Source organism: Capricornis sumatraensis, chromosome 2 (genome assembly GCF_032405125.1).
Source record: "Capricornis sumatraensis isolate serow.1 chromosome 2, serow.2, whole genome shotgun sequence".
Lineage (NCBI taxonomy): Eukaryota > Metazoa > Chordata > Mammalia > Artiodactyla > Bovidae > Capricornis > Capricornis sumatraensis.
Genome location: NC_091070.1, coordinates 169,778,340 through 169,784,339, shown reverse-complemented (window position 1 = coordinate 169,784,339; position 6,000 = coordinate 169,778,340).

Genomic DNA, 6,000 nt, shown 5'->3' with positions numbered 1-6,000 from the left:
ACTCAGGTCTCCTGCATTGCAGGCAAATTCTTTACTGAGTCACCAGGAAATCCCAGGTAAGCAGTTAAAAAAAAAAAAAGCCTACGAGAGATTCCTTCCATTGCTACCTAATCCAAAGTTTTCCAAGTTTCATACAAAATTTTTACACATTTGAGTGTGTGAGACAAAATTGATGGCATTTTGGAACCTATGAGGAGCAATACCCTGATGACCAAAGTCAGAACTCTAAAATATGAAGGAATTCCTTTGCAGTCCAGTGACTGGGACTCTGAGCTTTCACTGCCAATGGTGTGGATTCAATCCCTGGTTGGGGATCTGAGGCCCCACAGGCTGTGAGACAGAAAAAAAAAAAAAAAAAAAAGAGGTTCCCCTTTAATTCAGGCCCTCATTGCTTTATATCTGATTTTATAAAAACCTTCCTTCCTAGCTTGTTTCCTTGCTTTCATAGTTTCCTCTCCATAAATTCATCTCATAGATGTCTAAGATCACGTGCCACCTCCCTAACCTAAAATGAATGTCTCATTTCATCAGTCACTTAATTTAAAACTCCTGACTATCCTTCATTGGCTTCCAGAATAGAATAATGATTAAAGGATAAGAGACAGGTCTAGATTCAAATCATGGCTCTTCCCTGTCATTTTCTTTGATATTGCAAGCTGTGTTTCAAGTAACTCACTTAAACACTATGATCTTTGATTTATATAACTGATGAATGGGGATGAGAATTTAAGATTTAGATTCTAGAGTTCAGTTAAATTTAAAAATCTCCCTTCCACATAGCTTAATTACTTGAATAGTTAATGGAAAAGAGCAACTTTTTAAAGCAGCAAAAACATATCAACAGCCACCAAACAAGGGGAAAGGTCATGTCATAACCTTCAAAAATTGGGGACTATCAAAGAAAAATACACAAGTTTCCAAAAATGTACAGAACAAAGCTCAGAGCAGTATAGCAAGCCTTTTAACATCAACCTCCAAACTATGTAGGGAAGATAAATGAACAAGATCCTGAAAACTTTAAACCACCCTCCCAACCTGCCCTGAAACCTGGGAAAGAGAGATTCAGATGAGATATGAAGACAAAGAACTTTGCAAAGATGCCCAAGTTTTGCCCTAACTACCTTTTTTGTCCTGCCAGAAAAGGGAACCTTTTGACTCTCTTTCAGCTGGGGGAAAATGGAGAGGATAGCAGAACAATCATAAACAGCCAGAGTTGATTATTTCCAACAATAAATGGGGATTTAGCAGAAAGGAAGAAAAAAAAAGGGAATAAGTAGGACAAGAGTCTCTGAGGGAGGCAAAGTACAGAAGAGGCATTCTTAATGCCTGTAGGGAAGCAACCTACACGTGTTATTGATACAAGACAAAACTCTCCTGTTCGACTCATGTTTTCCTCGGAGGAAGACAGAGTGGGGGTTGGGAGGAAGAGAAACTGCTGATTGGAAGAAATGGGTGCTTGTGGAAAGCAAAAATTGATAGCATTGAAGTAGACTCCAGTTTTAAAAAAAAAAAAAACTAAACTAAACAAAGCAAAATTTTAGATTACCTTTACTAAAGGAAACAAAGAAGTCAGGGCTCCAAGATGACCAGAAGGAATAATCCAAAGCCCATTGATAGTCTTAGTGTGATAGAAATAAACTCCAGTGGCGGGACAGAGTTTAGCATAGGAAATATTTCACGAAATCCCAGGAGGGCAGAGTGCAGGTATCCCAACAAAGGCTGTACACAGCCACAGCTGAGCTCTTCCCTCCTCTCTGAACCTAAGGTAATAGCTGCTGCTGCTGCTAAGTCGCTTCAGTCGTGTCCGACTCTGTGTGACCCCATAGACGGCAGCCCACCAGGTTCCCCCGTCCCTGGGATTCTCCAGGCAAGAACACTGCAGTGGGTTGCCATTTCCTTCTCCAAAGCATGAAAGTGCAAAGTGAAAGTGAAGTCGCTCAGTCGTGTCCAACCCTCAGCGACCCCATGGACTGCAGCCTTCCAGGCTCCTCAGTCCATGGGATTTGCCAGGCAAGAGTACTGGAGTGGGTTGCCATTGCCTTCTCCGAAGGTAATAGCTAAACAAGTGGAATTCATCTGCACTATAGCAAAGCAAATAGAAGCTGTTCATATGCCATATAAAAAAGATGAAAAGAAAGGGCACAATAACTTTGCAAACACATATTGGTAAAAATAAATAAATATGGGAAAGGAGAACACAGATGAAGAAAGCATTCTGGAAGTTAGCAGAGCCCCAAAAAGAAAATATTCTTCCTCATAGCGACATTAATGAGAACATAAAATTAATTTTTAAAAGTAAGGGGTAAAGCAGTATTAAAGATTAAAAGGGAGAATGCAAATAGAAAAGCTGAGAACCATGTAATACTGTATTAGCACTAAAAAAGCTAGAAATCACAGAGATAGCTCTATTGAGTGTAATTTCAAACTCCAAACCCATTCTAATTTAAATTTCTTCTAGCCACTAAGCCACAGAGAAAAATCCACCACCAAGCAGGAGATGCAGGTTCAATCCCTGGGTCAGGAAGATTCCTTTGGAGAAGGAAATGGCAACCCACTCCAGTATTCTTCCCTGGGAAATCTCATGGACAGAGGAGCCTGGCACGCTACAGTCTATGGAGTTGCAAGAGTCAGACACTTAGCGACTAAACAACAACATCCTCTAACCCAGGTGGAATAGCAGGTCAAAATTAGCTTGTCTTCTTTTCTGGCTCCATCTCATCAATTTTCTAGTCGCTGTTTCTAATATCTGGTGGGTGGGAGGGTAAGTAATGGGTGTGTGTGTGTGTGTGTGTGTGTGTGTGTGTGTGTGTTAGTTGCTCAGTGGTGTCCAACACTGGGACCCCGTGGACTGTAGCCTGCCAGGCTCCTCTGTCCATGGAGTTCTCCAGGCAAGAATACTGGAGTCGGTAGCCGTTTCATTCTCCAGGGGATCTTCCCGACCCAAAGATCAAACCAGGGTCTCCTTCATTGGAAACAGATTCTTTCCTGTCTGAGTTACTAAGGAAGCCCCGCTGGGGTCATGGGGCACAGTTTTTGTGGAGGAGCGGTTGTAATCTACCGACAGGACCCTCTAGGTGGCAGTAGTCAATTGCTTACTATGGGGTACTTTTGTCAGTTCTTTATAAATTCCATGGTTGCCTGGTCTGCCCTTCTTTCTCTCTGGCTCCTGGATTTCTGGAACCTATTCTCCGTTCCTGCTCCTCAGGTAGCACACATGGTTAGTATCATTTCCACAGAGTCCTTACCAAACCTCAAAAACATACACCTTTATCCCGCTATGGGAGGAAGGACAGTCCAGTCTCAACGTAACCACCTGTGTGTTCAGCTACCAGGTGGGGCCATTCCAGCTACAGCATCTCACCTTTAGAATAATCATTGATAAGACCCTTACATTCCTAGAGATGTGCATAAAACTCACCAAGTAGACTCCTAAAAAAAAAAATTCTCCTTGACTTGAAAAGAGGAGGCATCTATCATATTCTGTACCTTTTAGTAACAGTATTAGCAGTAGCAATCATACAGGGCAGTTTGTCAGGTCTAAGTTTGAGAATAGGTAAAAAAACAGCTTGGCTTCCGTTCAAGTTTTCTTTGTTTTTGTTATTCAAGGTTTCTTTTACTTCTGTTTACTCCCAAAGCAGTAAATACACTGCTGTTGATAAAAACAAAATAAAAAAGAGGTCAGAGAATGCAGCTCCCCATGCTTTAAATGCATTCCACAGAAGTTCATTCAAAGTTCATTGCAACTGCAGCCTTCCTGTCTTTTCCAGGTTGGAAAAGAATGTGGACCTCATAACAGCCAGATCAAAAACCAGAAACAACTTACAACACCAATGTGCAGGATACTAAGTCGCTTCAGTCATGTCTGACTCCGTCTGACCCCACAGACTAGCTTGCCAGGCTCCTCGGCCCACGGATTCTCCAGGCAAGAATACTGGAGTGGGTTGCCATGCCCTCCTCTAAGGGATCGTCCTGACACAGGGAATAAACCAGCATCTCTTATATCTCCTATTTTGGCAGGTGGGTTCTCTACCACTAGTGCTACCTCAGAATCCCAAAAGAAGGCAATAATTCTGTTATGCAGAGAGCCACATTCTCCAAGGCTCTGAAATTCTTGTCATACTGGCACCTAGCAAATGCCTCTTCTCTGAGCAAGTTCTGAGTGCACAGAAGTTTCTATTTGTGTCTGTTGATAGCATATTGAAAAGCAGAGACATTACTTTGCCAACAAAGGTCCATCTAGTCAAGGCTATGGTTTTTCCAGTAGTCATGTATGGATGTGAGAGTTGGACTGTGAAGAAAGCTGAGTGCTGAAGAATTGATGCTTTTGAACTGTGGTGTTGGAGAAGACTCTTGAGAGTCCCTTGGACTGCAAGGAGATCCAACCAGTCCATTCTGAAGGAGATCAGTCCTGGGTGTTCTTTGGAAGGACTGATGCTAAAGCTGAAACTCCAGTACTTTGGCCACCTCATGCAAAGAGTTGACTCATTGGAAAAGACTCTGATGCTGGGAGGGATTGGGGGCAGGAGGAGAAGGGGACGACCGAGGATGAGATGGCTGGATGGCATCGCTGACTCGATGGACTTGAGTCTGAGTGAACTCCGGGAGCTTGTGATGGACAGGGAGGCCTGGTGTGCTGTGATTCATGCGGTGGCAGAGTTGGACATGACTGAACGACTGAACTGAACTGAACTGAAGTTATAAAGAAAAACAAGAGAGAGGGGATGGAAGAGAGGAAGGTACTGTAGATAAGAGGAGAGGAAAGAAAATGAAAACACTGAGAAAAGCAAGAGCTGCTATTGGTAGTTTTCTGCACAATAAGGAATAAAGGAAGGGATAGAGAGACATTTAGATGTGGTTTCAGAATGGAAGATCGATAGAAGAGAAGGGGATTTAACAGATCATAACCATGGATTATAAAGAATGTCTACAATTTCCTTGGAGAGATATAAGTAAAAGAGTACAATTCCTCTTATTTAATACTTTCATTTTTATACTATGCATACATAACTGTGTAGCGACTGGGCTATGTGAGGCCTAACCCTTTATTAATATTATAAAAGAGGTTTGTACAAGGCTGGTATATTTAAAATGGATAACAAACACAGACCTATTACATAGCACTTAGACCTTTGCTCAATGTTATATGGCAGCCTGGATGGGAGTGGGGTTTGGGGTAGAATGGATACATATATATGTATGGCTGAATCCCTTTGCTATTCACTTGAAACTATCACAACATTGTTAATCGGTTATACCCCAATACAAAGTTAAAAGTTAAAAAAAAAAAAAAAAGGTTTGTACAAAGAGCATACAGGAGAAATTATTTTATTTGATAGATAGCTCTGGGAATTTCACCAAAGGTGACATTTGAGCTGCCTTTCCTTAGGACAAATAAAAATCAGATGGAGATCCAAGAGGCAGGGTATTATGTACAGAGGGATTAGTTCATGCAAAAACATGCTAGAGAAGTACGAGAAATAGGAGGTGGAGCAATCAGATGGGCTAGAAATTAAAAGTTCTTTCCTGTTAGACAATTAGGTTTCAACTCTATCCTACAAATAACAAGACAGGGAAGATGATAAAATTAGCAACCTTCAGATTGTGATTTTAGAAAGATAAACAAAGCCTTTATGATGCCTAGATAATTCTCTTTGTACCTAGTTTGTTGAGATATTTTATTTTAAAAACAGTATTTATTTATTTAGGCTGTATTGGGTCTTCAAAATTTAGGGGTGAGTGATGAGGGCCTAAATTAGGATGAAAGTTGAAAGTGTTGAAAATGTTAATCCTTCAGCCATGTCCTACTTCTGGAGACCCCATTGACTGTAGCCTTGTCAGGCTCCTCTATCCACAGAATTCTCCAGGCAAGAATACCAGAGTGGGGAGCCATTCCCTTCTCCAGAGGATCTTTCCAATCCAGGGATCCAACCCTAGGGCTCTTCCACTGCAGGCAGACTCTTTACCATCTAAGCCATCAGGGAAGGCCCCTCAATTAGGATG